Genomic DNA, 15,835 nt, shown 5'->3' on the forward strand with positions numbered 1-15,835 from the left:
AAAAAAAACATTACTTGGTGTAGTCAGCAGGATTCCAAAGAAGCTCACCCAGAACCACCCTGCAGACCCAGACATACATTACTTGGTGTAGTCGGCAGGATTCCAAAGAAGCTCACCCAGAACCACCCTGCAGACCCAGACATGGTGCTAGAATCCAGCAAGGAACCCATTGAGCCCGCCGGTACCCTGCCTATTGGGTGAACTTGGGTGAGTTGTCTCTTGGATCCAGATCCTTCCTTGCTTTTGGTAGAGGGTCTGACTTTATTTGAGCCGTATTTTAAGATCCTTGAGGTGGAACTAAGGTTAAGGGTTGACAGAACCTAGGCCAGGGGTGGGCAACCCTGGCACGCGTGCCAAACATGACACGCCAGTAACTTTTGCTGGCACGCGAAACCCTCTCTTATAATCTTCCATTTACAATTTTTTTCTTAATATCGACTTTTATTTTTCAGATAAATTCAGTGTAGGTGCATCTTAGATAAATAAATAATTTTACATAACAAGTTATCTTAAAGACCATAGACATGGCTGACTTTGAAATGCAGTTGATTGAATAGCTCAGAGTAGCTCAATTTGGAAGCAGAAATTTATTGACCTTAGAGTTGCCTTGGAAAACATTGAAAAAAAGTGATTAGAGACAGGAGTACCAGAGAGAAGTGTTGAAAACGAACTATTGAGGACTTGGAATGCCATTCCAGAAATTTTTTTCTGTTTAAAAAAACTTTGCAACAGCGTTACTCTCCATGTTTTCATCCACATACGCTTGTGAATCTTTGTTCTCAGTGATGAATTTTGTTAAGTCTCGTAATAGGAGTAGTCTGACAGATGAAAGTAGTAGCTCGTGCATATCTCTGAAGGTCACAAAATATAAACCTGATGTAAAATCTCTGTCATCAGTGATGCAGCAGCAAAAGTCCCACTGATAATATCAAACAGAGTCATAAAGTTTTCTGTTGGACTATCAGTGTACATTAATAAAAAAATGTAGCCCTAGCCGGCTTGGCTCAGTGGATAGAGCATCGGCCTGCGGGTCCCAGGTTCGATTCCAGCCAAGGTCAGATGCCTGGGTTGCGGGCTCCATCCCCAGGGTGGGGTGTGCAGGAGGCAGCCAATCAATGATTCTCTCTCATCACTGATGTTTCTATCTCTCTCCTTCTCCCTTACTTTCTGAAATATATTTTGAAAAAAAATAAAATAAAAAAATAAAAAATAAATGTATTTTTGATTATCATATACTGTGTTTTTGTCACTCGAATGAATTTTATTATTTCTTCAAGGTTCTTCACATACATACACCTTAAGAGATATCAAGTAGGTGTAACATGTTCTCAAAAAATTAGGGTTGGCACGCAGACGAATTTTGAGTCAGAGATTTTGCTGGTTTTGGCATGCACTTACAAAAAGGTTGCCCACCCCTGACCTAGGCTATACGGTGAGACTGGAGAAAAAAAATAGGTGGCAGGTTTTGATTTTGGCTTTCAATTGGAATTGCTTTCTGAGAGTCTGAGCAAAAAAACTTCACAGTATAAACGAGAGCTGAACTCTTTCAGTTCTGAAGATAAAGGGGCATATCCTCCCTCCAGTCTGATTTTCGGGTGTTCTTAGGTGACTAAGAATCTTTGTGGAAGTGTCAGACGTGGAGGGGTAAGATTTTAGCAGGCAGGTATGGAAAATTAATGAGAACATGGAGTGAAAAAGAATGGAAAATGTAATCCAAGGCTAAGGATGTAGGACTGAGTATTCTCAGGAACACATTTTTAACAATAAAAACTTAACTTTCCTTTCTTGTTTGTAACATCTGGGGTTTTGCATGGCTTTTTCATGGTTTGCAAACTCTAAGATCCTTGAATAAATTTTTATCATTTATTTCTAGCAAAGCCACCAGACTCTTTTTTTGAGTTTGTTCAACAAGTTGCTCGTAATGTTAAGGAAAAAACATTCAAACCTGTAAAGAATTTTTGTGAGTTTATTTGAGCCAAACTGTTGACATTTGCCAGGAAGCAGAATCTCAATGGATTGAGATAGTGCTCCAGAGCAGTGGCTTTCAACCTTCTGGCCCTTTAAATACAGTTCCTCATGTTGTGACCCAACCATAAAATTATTTTCGTTGCTACTTCGTAACTGTAATGTTGTTACTGTTATGAATCGTAATGTAAATATCTGATATACAGGATGGTCTTAGGCGAGCCCTGTGAAAGGGTCATTCGACAGCCAAAGGGGTCGCGACCCACAGGTTGAGAACCGCTGCTCCAGAGAATGGTGGGTTTTCATCTATTTTTATACATTGCAATCAGAGGAGATGTAGGTGGGTTATATGAAATCCATTGGTGATAGATTAAACAGGCAGGAGGAAGCAAAGGGGGAGGGAAACTCTGGGATTAGATAAAGAGTAAAATGATAGACACATACTTCTTTTACTTAGATGGATACAGGATAGTTAACAGTCAACAATTAACATGATAACAATAACAAAGAAGGAATTTGTGGTATCTGTTCTGGTGTCAGGGCATTTGGTTGTGCCCTGAGGGGTCCAGAAAAAAGGGCAGTTACAAGTTACCCTGACATTAATCGTAGATACAAAAAGACAATAAGCTCAGTTAAGGTAAAGATTGGCCTTATTAGGGAAGATGCTGGCCTAGGGGGTGATTACTCACCATAACTGCTTTAATTACAGTTTAATTTCAGATCATCCTTTGTGGTTACTTTAGGTCTTTGAGTTTGCAAGACTGCTATGCAGGCCTTCCTTGAGCTTGTCAGGTTAGCATGTGGCCCCTTTTGTCCACAATACAAAATGAGAATACTCTATAAACTTACTGTTAGGGCAGAAATAGAATATTGGGGACTAGCTATAATTATCTAATCTAATAATAGACAAACATGGTAATTGACCATACCTCCGCTATGCTTTCCCATTGGCTAATCAGCAGGATATGCAAATTAACCCAACAAAGATGGCAGTCGGCAGCCACGCAGCTGAAGCGAGTAGGAGGCTCACTTGCTCCAGTGATGGAAGAAGCCAAGGTTCCCCACCTGCCATGGCCCTGGCTCTGAGCTCCACTCTAAGCAATAAAGTTGCAATTATAGAAGCTAAATAAACCCCAGATACCTGCTTTCAGCAGGCCCTGGCCTCGGAGCTGGAGTGGCAACAAAGTTTCAATTATAGAAGGTAAATAAATCCAAGAATATAAAAAAAAAAAGAAAAAAAGGAGAGGCTGGGAGCTTCCGTCGCCAGCTTGGCCAGCCTGAAAACGGTCCTCAGCCCATCACCCAGGCTGACCAGGCACTCCAGTGGGGACCCCCACCCCGAAGAGGGTGTGACCAGCTGCAAACAGCCATCAGCCCCTCACCCAGGCTGGTCAGGCACCCAAGCAGGACCCCCACCCTGATCTGGGACACCCTTCAGGGCAAACCAGCTGGCCCCCACCCGTGCACCAGGCCTCTATCCTATATAGTAAACGGGTAATATGCAAACTGACCCTAACAGCAGAAAGACTAGGAATGACTGGTCACTATGACACACACTGACCATCAGGGGGCAGACGCTCAATGCAGGAGCTGCCCTCTGGTGGTCAGTGAGCTCCCACATGGAGGAGCTCTGCTCAACCACAAGCCAGGCTAAGGCTGTCAGTACAGCGGTGGTGATGGGAGCCTCTCCCACCTCCTCAGGAGCGCTAAGGATGTCCGACTGCAGCTTAGGTCTGCTCCCCGCTGGCAAGTGGACATCCCCCAAGGGCTGCCGGGCTGCCAGAGGGATGTCTGATTGCCAGCTTAGGCCCAATCCCCTGAGGAGCAGGCCTAAGCCAGCAGGTGGTCATCCCCTGAGGGTTCCCAGACTGTGAGAGGGCACAGGCAGGGCTGAGGGACCCCCTCCCCGAGTGCACAAATTTTTGTGCACCGGGCCTCTAGTCCTATTAATAAAAGCCTAATATGCAAATTGACCAAATGGCAGAATGCCGGTGGAACGACTGGTTGCTATGATGCACAATGACCACCAGGGGGCAGACGTTCAATGCAGGAGCTGCCCCTAGCCTGCTGGCCTCAGGCCAGCCAAGGTGGGTGCCAGCGGGGGTCCCCCCAATCACCTTGCCGGTTACCCAGCAGAGGGAAGCAACTGGTGGCAGTGGTAGGGGGAGGGGCTGGCAAGTGGGTGGCGCCAGGCTGGCCAACACGGGTGCCAGTAGGGGCCCCCCCAATTGCCCCGTTGGTTGCCCCACAGACCAGCCCTGATTGCCAGCCAGGCCTAGGGACCCTATCCATGCATGAATTTTGTGCACAGGGCCTCTAGTCCTATATAATAAAAGGTTAATATGCAAATAGACTGAACGGTGGAACGACTGGTCACTATGACGGGCACTGACCACCAGTGGGCAGAAGCTCAATGCAGGAGCTGCCCCCTGGTGGTCAGTGGACTCCCACAGGGTGAGTGGCCGCTCAGCCAGAAGCTGGGCTCACGGCTGGCGAGCGCAGCAGTGGAGGTGGGAGCCTCTCCCACTTCTGCAGCAGCGCTAAGGAGCAGTGAGCTGAGTGGTAAGGAGTAGGCAGGCGGTAAGGAGTGAGCTATCCTGGACTGCAAAAGGGTGCAGGCCGGGCTGAGGGACACCCCACCCCCCACCCCAGTGCATGAATTTCGTGCACTGGGCCTCTAGTAAGAAATATTAATCATGCTCTGTTTACCATGATTGTTCTGTTCTGATTAGAGAAAGCACATTCTAACCTGGCTGAGCGTTGTATGCCTCGGATATGGGAGCTAACATCGGAATAGAGTCTATCCTCCTTTTCCAAGAACTGCCTGTCATTATGGAAAAATTTACCACCTTGTGGCTAAAACAATCTAGTCCTGGAGGTACCAAACCTTTGCAAATCCCCAGCCCCTATTGACTCTGCAATTCCCCCAGTCCACATTTCCTGCAACCTGTAACCACCGTACTTGCCTACTTTCCCATTCATGTATTTCTCACTTTCCCACGTAATCTTTGCCCCTCTACCCAATATAAGCAGCTGGCTTATAGGCAGGGGCAGAGCAGATTTTTGTGGATGACCTGCTGCTCTACCGTAACACTGGGCATTATTGGAATAAATGCTCATGTATGATTTAACCCTGTGTCTGTTTAATTGGCTCAAGTAGTGACAGGCAGCCTGGACCCATTGATTGTCCAGTCACAGTACTGCCCTTCTTTATCCCTGCTATATCATTTTAAAGTTTACTATAAATTTTACTGTAAGTGTAAATATTAGAAACCGAAAAATCAGTTATTGGCATTTCTTAAATGCTTGAATTATTCGGAAGGCCTTGACAGCAGTTTCAAGCGTGACATTTTTCTGATTTCGTTTTTCCTTAATGTAAAGAGGCTTATTTTTAGGCTAAAAGCACTGCTTTTTGAGGGCCTACTCTGCCTAAAGATAACTTAGTATGTTCTGAGTACACATAAATGGGTTCCTAGTTTACATGTGCCTTATTTACAGCCCCAGGTTTCCAGTTGATGAAAACAAAACTCTCCTCCCTTACAAGGCAGAGGGTTTTCCTTGCTATCACTGTCTTCCTCTCCACAGGCGCATCTCCAAGTGGGAACCATGGCTGTTTCTCAGCCACACTGACGCACAGACAAGGCCACCACGGTGGTGGGGGCGGCAGCAGACTGAGTATATGGGAGGCCAGTAGGGTCTCCCGAGTCTCGCGTCCAGCGGGGCACCCGCGCCCAAGGGCGTTTCTCAGGAAGGTGGACGCTGCTGAGCTGTGGGAGAGAGGAGGTTCCTGATATTCCGCAGGATGCGCGTCCCGGCGGGAGAGACCCATGATGCTCGCGGATCTCGGCTTGGGGTCAGCAATCATCGACACGTTCGTTTTCAGGTGATTGGATTTCGGGCACGCGCGGCGAAAGCTTCCGGTTCCCAGCCTCGCCTTTGGCCCCGCCCGCGACTCGGTCTTTCTCCTCAGTCCCCCACTGGTCTTTCTCCTTGCTCCGCCCCCTGGCCAGGTCCTCCTCCCCCCTGAGGCCCCGCCCCCTGACCGCTCCTCCTCGCCAGCCTGAGGCTCCGCCCCTTGGCCCTTCTCCCCTACCCCCGTTCCATTTAATTGTTGGATTGTCAGCGCCGCACTCCCGCAAGCGGCCGGCAGGTGGCGGAGTTCGAGCTTGGATTTTTCCGCCAGGCGTCCCCCAGGAGGCGGTCGCGGAGGTGGGCAGGGTAGGGCGGGGCGCGCGCGCGCGCGCGGACGCAGTTCGTGCGGCTGCCGCGCTACTTTAGGTCGGGATCAGTGGGGAGGCCGCGGCTGCCGCATCAGAGCTGACGTGGACGACGTGGGGCCGCCGCCGGCGCCGCGTTGCTGGTTTGCGGTCCCCACCTCCTCGCGTCCGTAAGCAGTGACGAGGCCGCTACGTAAATCCCTTCGCGGTGGGTAAGTGGCGCGCTGGTCCGGACTCAGGAGCTGGGACGCGGCGCAGGAGGCGGAGGCAGAAGGGAGGAGGCGGGGCCGAGCCCAGGCTGGGGCAGCGGGTGCGGGGCAGCGGGCTTTCCGGGCTCTTCGGGAGGCCTCCCCGCCGGCCGGGCTTCCGGCCCCGGTCCACTGCCTTCGTCCGCTGCCCTCGTCCGCTCTCGTTCGCCTCTGCGTTGGCGGTACAGCGGCCCGGAGCTTGGGGCTGCTCGCCTGCGCTCAGCCTGACCTCTTTGAACTTGGTACACGTTGGAAAAGTCTTTCTGGAAAAGCCTTCTTGCTCTGAGCGGTCCTCACTCTGAAAAGAAAGAGCAAGCAAGAAGTCAGGACGATGGTTTTATTTGTCACAGCTGACCATGAGTAGCACCCGTGTCCCTGTTTTATGTGCTCAGTTGGGATATAAATTAACGTTAACCCGTTTTTTCACCGAAACTTGAATCTGAGGGACATCGCTTTTGGCTCATTTTGAGCCCCAGGCATGATCTGATGAGATAATGCGAAGAAAGCAAATCCGCCTTAAATCGCGGTTTTTCTTACTGTTTACTTTTGATTTTTGTCTTTTTATGGCCACCTAGTAAGGCTTCCAGAACATGCTGAACAGGAAATAAATTGTTAACATAGCTCTTTATTCTACTGCTATGTCCAGTCTACCGGAGCCCTGAATTTGAAATCACCTACCTGTTTCTGCACTGTCAGTTTCCGGCCAGAAATTCTGACTTACAGGATCAGCTTGAAAATCTGACTAAAACTGAGAGCCTCCTCCAACACTGCGGTTTACCTACATGGCTTGCATAGAATTTCTTTTCTGCTTAATATGTGAGGCCTCGGAGAGTGCAGCCACCTTCCCATGACATAACTAAAAATCTAGGTGCACAGCTACAGAGGTGCAGTGTGAAAATTGTATTAGATTACGTTAATGACTCATGTTCTCTATTTTAGGTGCCACAGTTTTCTCTCAGTCTTTATACTCTTTTTGGGTGACAAGCTGCTTTCCTTTCATAAGTCAGAGTAGTCTTTAAACCTTTGACTTAAAGTAACTATTTTTTCTCCAAAGGAAGGCAATTACAAACAATGCGTTTTGGCCAATGAATACTATGTATTAAAAACTGATGTTTATGGAACTAGTACTTACTGATCCAAACATAACTTTTAAAGAGATATTTAAGTGAATGTGATCCTGGATGAGTAAACACTGAAAGCATTGTCATAGAAAGTGTTGATTATTACTGAAAAGATTTTTGGTGAATTTGTAAATAGATCAATGTTAAGCATATGTTTTCCCAGTGCCTTTCTGGTCAACCTGGAATTGTTTTGGTGAGTGTGAAGCTGTAATTACACTGTTTTGTGTACATATTTTTGTAAGAGTATATGAATAAATTTTTATTGGATGTGGCAAATCCGAGGAGCTATTTAATCGTTTTGTTTTGCATTGTCCTGGAAAGGTAATGAAATTTGCATCTGATGAATTTAACAAACTCCAGACTCCATAAATTACTCTAGTTTCCTACTGAGACAAGTCATTCCATGACTAAAATATGAGATATTGTTTAGAGTGGTGGCTATTTCATAGAAAGTAGGGAAGAGTTCAGATTATTAACATCTATGTATAAGGAATCCTGACTAAATCTTTACCAGTGTACACATGTATTTCTGATTCTGACTGTTTTCCCCATCTTGATATTTTCTGCAAGTAAGTACACTCAAACCTCAGTTCTCAATGGTCTCCCACCTCAAACAGTTCGATTCTCGACCAAGTTGTACATGAAAAAATGCCAGGTTAACTTTGGTTCTTGACCTAACAACCCTTTCATGCTGATGTATCAGCATGACAAAAAATGTCTCTCGGGCCACAAAACAGAGAATGTGCTACTATGAGGCAGTAAACAGCTAAATCTTGCCTGGTTAACGTCTCAGGAAATTGTGCTGTGAACTTTTTTTTTTTTGCTTTTATTTCTGGTGAAATGGATGATTAGCACAATTTTAAAACATAAAGAGGACATCAAGAGTGTTAATGTTGCTAAGGGTGTGAAAGAAACGATAACAATGATCACAGGCAATTGAAGAGGTAGAAAAACTATTGGTGATTTGGATAAACCAAAAGCAGTTAGCTGGTGTCAGCTTTTCTGAGTCAATGATACATAAAAAAGTGAAGATGCTATATCTGACTTCCCGAAAGATCCCTAGACCCAGTACAGAAAGTGATTTGATTAAGGCTAGCAGGGGTAGTCTGATAAATTTAAGAAAGTAAGTATTTGTTTATAGACTGAACTGTATATTAGACCTGTACTGTATATAAGAAAGGTTAAAAACAATCATTTAGGGGTCTGGAATGAATTCAATTTACATTATTTCTAATGGGGAAACGATTATTCGGTTTTTGAACAAATTGCTTCGTGAATAGCCTCCCAGAGGGATTAAGTTTGAAAATCGAGTTTCTACTGTATTGGGCCTGAAAATTAAGCCATGTTTATTGCTGAAGTGGGTAAAAAAAGCACTCAAATGCCCTGTTCCATTTAGATAGACTTAAAAACATAAACAAAAAACCTGAATAATGCAAACACTTAACACCTGAACCATTGATATTTGACATTAAGGAAATAAGCCTGAAATGTTGCCTTCTGTTAAGTATTTCTACTTTATTGAACTGATGGATTCCATATATAAAAGTCAACTTTGAGAAGAGTTATTATTGTGCACTGAATGTTATTTCAATATTTTTAATACAAATATATAGATTATGAAAATGTAGATTTCAGGGAAAGTGTTTCTCACCCGTTTCACGTAGGTAGATATAAACATTTAAAATCATTTTGTTAACACATTTCGTACCGCTCAGGAGTTTTCTCGTGTTTTGCGCGCCATCTGTTAAGGACCTCTCACGAGTGTTCTCGTTTTTTCACGCCCATGGAAAAAGGAGCGAATCTAGATATTTATGTAAATTTTGTTTGGTCCCTCTTCATAGAGGAAAATGTTTTACACAGTACCATACGTTAAAAAAGTACTAGGAACTTAATTGTTTAATTGTTTTTGTAAATAAAAATGTTATAATTATTGAAAAACAACACCTAAAGTGCATTATGATGATTTAAATAACGTGCAGTTTGCCCCAAAATGTACGGTCCCTGGCGTATGTCTTAGAGATTTCTATGCGGTATGCAATGTGTTAATTTCCTTTTAAAGAATACATAAGGTATTTAAAATACTTTTACCATAGGAACTTCTCAATAAACAGTGCTGTTAAAAGTAAACACTTTAACTTCATGGGTTTTCTTTCTTTCTTTCTTTTTTTGTTTTTTTAAAATACATTTTATTGATTTTTTACAGAGGAAGGGAGAGAGACAGAAGCATCAATGAGAGAGAAACACCGATCAGCTGCCTCCTGCACATCTCCTACTGGGGATGTGCCCGCAACCCAGGTACATGCCCTTGACCAGAATTGAACCTGGGACCTTTCAGTCCGCAGGCCGACACTGAGCCAAACCGGTTTTGGCCTTCCTTCCTTCCTTCCTTCCTTCCTTCCTTCCTTCCTTCCTTCCTTCCTTCCTCCCTTTTTTTTAATGCTCTCGGATATCCAATAGAGAATTAGGGAGAATGAGGAGGAAAACCTAAGGATAACATTAGTGGGAATTTATATTGATATTATTCATGAAGACTCCTTGAGTTTTATTGGTACAATTCAGTTATAGCAAAGTTTAAAAATAAAATATTTTGCACATCTCTTCACTGGCCTTCCTAAGAGTGTTGGAGGAAATTACTGGCAAGGTGTAAGTGAAACAATTTTGAGGTAAAGCATCGGCTAGGAAGTTATATGGGAGTTTTGCTTAAAGAATGTTTAAATAAACTGTCTCCCTAGTGATGGATGATGCTTGTCTCCAAGGAAATCTTACTAGCAACTCTTTTGTGAGGTTCTTTTGAAGCCTGCCAGTTCTCCTAAAATAGGAAGCATCTTTATACATATTTTTCTGAACAATGTACAACCAGACAAATTAATTGTTAAAATAAAATCCTGTGAAATTTTGACAGTGGGCTAATGTGATTTTAATATTTTACTTTGAGATTTTCACAAACTCAAGTTTCTTCAGTTATCTTAGTGAAGCTTTTTTATTTTTTTTTCAACTCAGTAGACTTAAAATTAGACCATGCTAACTCACAATGTCAAGTATCATAGTTCTGTTCATAATCTCAAACAACCGCATTTTTTTCCCCATTGAGTGCGTGAAAATGTTTTGTTTTTTTTTTAAATCCTCACCTGAGGATTTTTTTTTCATTGATTTTCAGACAGAGTATAATGGAGGAAGGGGTGGGGGGAGAGAAACATTGACATGAGAGCGGTATCAATTGGTTGCCTCCTGCAACCACCTGACTGAGGATGGGATCTAACTCACAACGGAGGTATGTGTCCTTGACTAGGAATCAAACCTGTGACCCTTGGGTCCTCGGACCGATGCTCTAACCACTGAACAACTGGCTAGAGCTGTTTTGTTTTGGCTTGGGGTTTTTTGTTGATAAATGTTTTAAGCAGGATTTTTTATGGTAGCCTTGGTTATGATGAAAGCTTCTGTTTCTGCAAAGATATAGTTTATTGGGGCAACTATATCTTGCATAAAGACCAGTGTTACTGTATATAGATGCCTGTTAATGTAAAAAAAACCAAACCTGTAAGGAATTTTTGTGAGTTTATTTGAGCCAAACTGTCAACAATTGCCTGGAAGCAGAATCTCAATTTATTGAGATAGTGCTCTGGAGAATGGCAGTTGGGTTACATGAAATCCATTGGTAATAGATCAGGGAGGCGGGAGAAAGCTAAGTGGGGAAACCTCTGGGATTGGATAAAAAGTAAAATGATAGACACATATTTCTTTTACATAGGTGGGTTCAGGATAGCTAACAGTCAACAATTAACATGGTAACTAATAGTGAGGGAATTTGTGGTCTGCACACTGGTGCCATTTGTTGTACCCTGAGGAGTCCAGAAAAAGGAAGTTACAAGTTACCCTAACATTCCACAGGTATGTTATCTTAGATGCAAAAAGACAGTAGGCTCAGTAAAGGTTGAAGTTGATCTTTGTCAGGGAAGATACTGGCCTAGGACATGACTACCACTAAAAACTGCTTTTTAATTAAAAGGTTTCAATTTCAGACCATCCTTTGTAATTACCTTAGGTCTCTTGAGTTTGCAAGGCCATTATGCAGGCCTTCCCTGAGTTAGTCAGGTTAGCATGTGGCCCTTTTTCATCCACATGCTATTCTTAAAATTGCTGGAGGAGTTACATTTAACTTATTTAGGCATGTTTTTGCATCTAGAAAGATACCGGTATTGTTCAAATACACAAGATAGGACCAATCTAGGAAAGTATAATAACATTGTAATTAGTTTCTGAACTTTAAGGTAACTCAAGTATCTTATCTACTCTTTCCCAGCTTTACTGGTTAGTAGTCATTACAGTGGTACGTAATGTATAGACAAATGTTTTGAAATGTACTTAAAATGCAGTAATGAAGCATGCCATTGAAACATAAAACTCTACAACGACTCTAGTCCAGCAAATATCTATCCCAAGAGATTTTATATTTTATTGCCCTTCATCAAGTTAGTAGTGGTGGGGGTAGTGTTGTTGGGGGTGTAGACCAGGATTATTTGAATTTATTTACTTTAAAAAACATGTTTTTATTGATTTTAGAGAGGAAAAGAAAGGGAGAGAGATAAATACATCAATGATGAGAATCATTGATCAGCTGCCGCCCACACATCCCCTATTGGGGATTGAGCCTACAACCTAGGCATGTGTCCTTATCAGGAATTAAACTGTGACCTCCTGGTTTATAGGTTGACACTCAACCACTGAACTACACAGGCTGGGCTGAATTTATTTTTCATTTTCTCCTTTAGCTGCCCATTCTGGTATTGTTTGTGAAAAAGCCAAAAGCAGGAACCAAGTGGGGAATGGATTGAAAAGAAAGATGCTTGAATAGTTAATCCTTTGGTGATTTTAGTAGAGTTAAGATTTCTTGTATAGTAGGTATCTGAAGCAATTAAGTTGGAGTGTCCCTAAATCTATACTAGAAAGCTGCCCAATTTTATGTATGATTCATGTCCAAAATATTAAGGACATTGTTTACAAGTGTTTTAAGTAACTGTTTACAACCATTGGCTACCTCTATTCTTACACAAAAGTATAGATCACTTGACAGTCATGCTAATTTTGCTTCACAAAGATTACAAACTTTAAAACTGCTGTAATTTCCTTCTACTACAGTCTCCCTTTGTTTTTCTTATGCTCATCACCTTGCTTGAAATGCATAATAACCATAGGCTCATCCCTGTCAATTTCAAATACACACACTTTGGAATTATTTGTCTTCTAGCTAGCCCTGCTTCTTCCAACGTTCTATTCTACTTAGTTGAGAAGGACCAACTTTACAATATGAGCTTCATATTCTTCTTCCTTGATCTTTTAAACCTTACTTGCTATTTTTCTTTTTTTAAATATATTTTTTATTGATTTTTTACAGAGAGGAAGGGAGAGGGACAGAGAGTTAGAAACATCGATGAGAGAGAGAGAGAGACATCAATCAGCTGCCTCCTGCACACTCCCCACTGCGGATGTGCCCACAACCAAGGTAATGCCCTTGACCGGAATCGAACCTGGGACCCTTGAGTCCGCAGGCCGACGCTCTATCCACTGAGCCAAACTGGCTAGGGCTTACTCGCTATTTTTCTTAAATCATAGTTAACCTATGAAGATCTACTTTTCCAAAGAACTAAAATCTTCCTTCATTCCAGAACCAAAGAAACAGATTTGTGCATTTCTGCGTTCTCTTCCTCTTCCTGCTTCCATAAGAGGTACACTGCCTTTTATTCCACATTCTTTTTAATTTGACTATGGTAATTGCAATGGTGGATTGTTTTTTTTAACTTTTTTGCAAAAAACTATTTCAGTGGGTAATTAGCAATTTCCATTTTTTGGTTTTGAAAGTGGAGCAAGAACTTATATATATATATATATTTGTACAATTGTCTTTATAAAGAACTACATTTTTGTAATATTTTCCCAATATTTTATAGTTATCTTCAACTGTAATGTCTGGTCCAAAAGCAACATTTTTTAAAAAGCAATCTGCCTTTATTATGTTTCCAACTTTTCATAGTGTTAATGTAAAAACATTCAAACCTGTAAAGAATTTTTGTGAGTTTATTTGAGCCAAACTGTCAACAATTCCTTGGAAGCAGTATCTCAGTGGATTGTGATAATGCTCCAGAGAATGGCAGTTTTTCATCTATTTTTATATATCGCAATCAAATGAGGGGACGTAGGTGCGTTACATGAAATTCATTGGTGATACTAGTAGATTAGAGAGGCGGGAGAAAGCAAAGGAGTGGGGAACCTCTGGTATTGGATGAAGAATAAAATGATAGACTAGACCAGGGGTGGACAAACTTTTTGACTCGAGGGCCACAGTGGGTTCTTAAACTGGACCGGAGGGCCGGAACAAAAGCATGGATGGAGTGTTTGTGTGAACTAATATAAATTCAAAGTAAACATCATTACATAAAAGGGTATGGTCTTTTTTTTTTTTTTTTTTTTTTTTTAGTTTTATTCATTTCAAACGGGCCGGATCCGGCAGGCCGTAGTTTGCCCACGGCTGGACTAGACACAACCGTCAACAATTAACATGATAAAAATAATAATGAAGGAATTTGTGGTATCTGTCCTGCTGCCTAGGCACATTAGGTTGTGGCCCAAGGGGTCTGGAAAAAGGGAAGTTACTACCCAGATATTTCAAGGATATGTTATCATAGATGCAAAAAGACAGATAGGCTCAGTTAAGGTAAAGGTTGACCTTGTCAGTGAAGATACCGGCCTAGGAAGTGACTACCCATCATAAACTGCTTTTTAGTTAAAAAGTTTAATTTCAGACCATCCTTTGTGGTTACTTTAGATCTCTGAGTTTGCAAGGCTGTCACACAGGCTTTCCTTGAGTTAGTCCGATTAGCATGTGGCCCCTTTCATCCACAATAGAATAAAAGGAAAGACAGAAATTAGAGATATGCAAGAAGAAAGAAAAAAAAGGGAGGAAAAACAACAAGAAACAAAAGATCTTCTCACACACAAACATAAAAAACAAAACCCAAACAAACTCACCTTTGGGTCCACTATTTGTGGGGCTCACTGGATTTTGCGCTGATGTTGTCTTAGGCTGGCATCTTTCCTGACAAGGTCAATTTTTACCTTAAAAAACAACAACACACACTCTCTCTCAATCTCTCTCTCTCTCTCTCTCTCTCTCTCTCTCTCTCTCTATATATATATATATATATATATATATATATATTCATTGATTTCAGAGAGGAAGGGAGAGGGAGAGAGAGACAGAAACATCAATGATAAGAGATAATCATTGATTATCTGCCTCCCATGTGTCCCTAATGGGGATCAAGCCCGCAACCCGTGTACGTGTCCTGACCAGGAACCAGAAATTGAACCGTGATTTCCTGGTTCATAGGTTGACACTCAACCACTGAGCCACACCAGCCAGGTGGGAATACCAACCTTTTAAGGTGTGGACCAAAGAAGACAGAACAAAGGACTAGATAATCTAGAAGAAAAGCATGAAAGTAGTGCCATTAAGTGGTCAAAAAGAGAGAACCGGAGAGATGGCAGCATGAGAAAAACAGCCTAATGTTATTGACTTTAAAGATGGATGAAGGGGCCAAGGAATACAGGCGCCTCTAGAACCTTGCAAAGGCAAGGAGATGGATTCTCCCCTAGAGCCTCCAGAGAAACAGCCCTGCCAACACCTTGATTTAAGCCTAGTGAGACCCATTTCAGACTCTGACCTCCAGAATTGTAGGATAATAAATTTGTGTTGTTTACGAAATAACAACAAAAGGTTAAAGGAGGATGAAATTTGGAGAGCAGGAAATGTTGGAGGGATGTTCAGGAAGATAGGGACTGAAAGGTATCCTTTAGATTTGGCAAGCAGGCATTCATTCAATGATGAATTTTTAGTACTTGCGATAAAACAATTCTCTGATAAGCCTGAGTCAGGGTCAGGTTTACATGATGGTCAGTATTCTGGTAATGCCATTCTGTGGCTGTGGTAACAGGAAGCTAGTACTTTCTTCAGTGCTGCTTGCCTCGGGGAATAGGCAATGAGTGGCTATTCCTGGACTTCACTGAATACTCTTTTCTACTTTTTGAATTCTGAATCATAAGAATGTGTTACTTATTAAAAAATTAAGCTAAAGGAAATGATATTTCCTAGAAAAATATAGAAACTAGCAGTTATGCCCTGGCTGGTGTGGCTTAGTTGGTTGGGTGTCAGCTCATGCACTGAAAGGTTGCCAGTTCGATTCCCAGTCAAGGCACGTGCCCAGGTTGTGGGCTGGATTCCATGGTAGGG

The 15,835-nt window shown here is 42.5% G+C and overlaps 1 protein-coding gene across 9 annotated transcripts in view; it reads left to right on the forward strand.

Moving 5' to 3' along the window:
• Window positions 1–6,180: 6,180 nt before the first annotated feature.
• Window positions 6,181–15,835, forward strand: part of CREM (cAMP responsive element modulator) — a gene marked incomplete at its 5' end in the record, with an annotated part of 96,985 nt that continues 87,330 nt past the window's right edge. For 4 of the 9 annotated variants that reach the window (XM_081109802.1, XM_081109804.1, XM_081109806.1 and 1 more), the window contains one exon: window positions 6,181–6,394. The remainder of the gene's footprint in view (window positions 6,395–15,835) is intronic. The other 5 variants (XM_081109800.1, XM_081109789.1, XM_081109807.1 and 2 more) reach the window with 5 other exon arrangements.

The sequence above is a fragment of the Myotis nattereri genome, assembly GCF_964212035.1.
Source record: "Myotis nattereri genome assembly, chromosome: 1".
NCBI classification, from domain to species: Eukaryota; Metazoa; Chordata; class Mammalia; order Chiroptera; family Vespertilionidae; genus Myotis; species Myotis nattereri.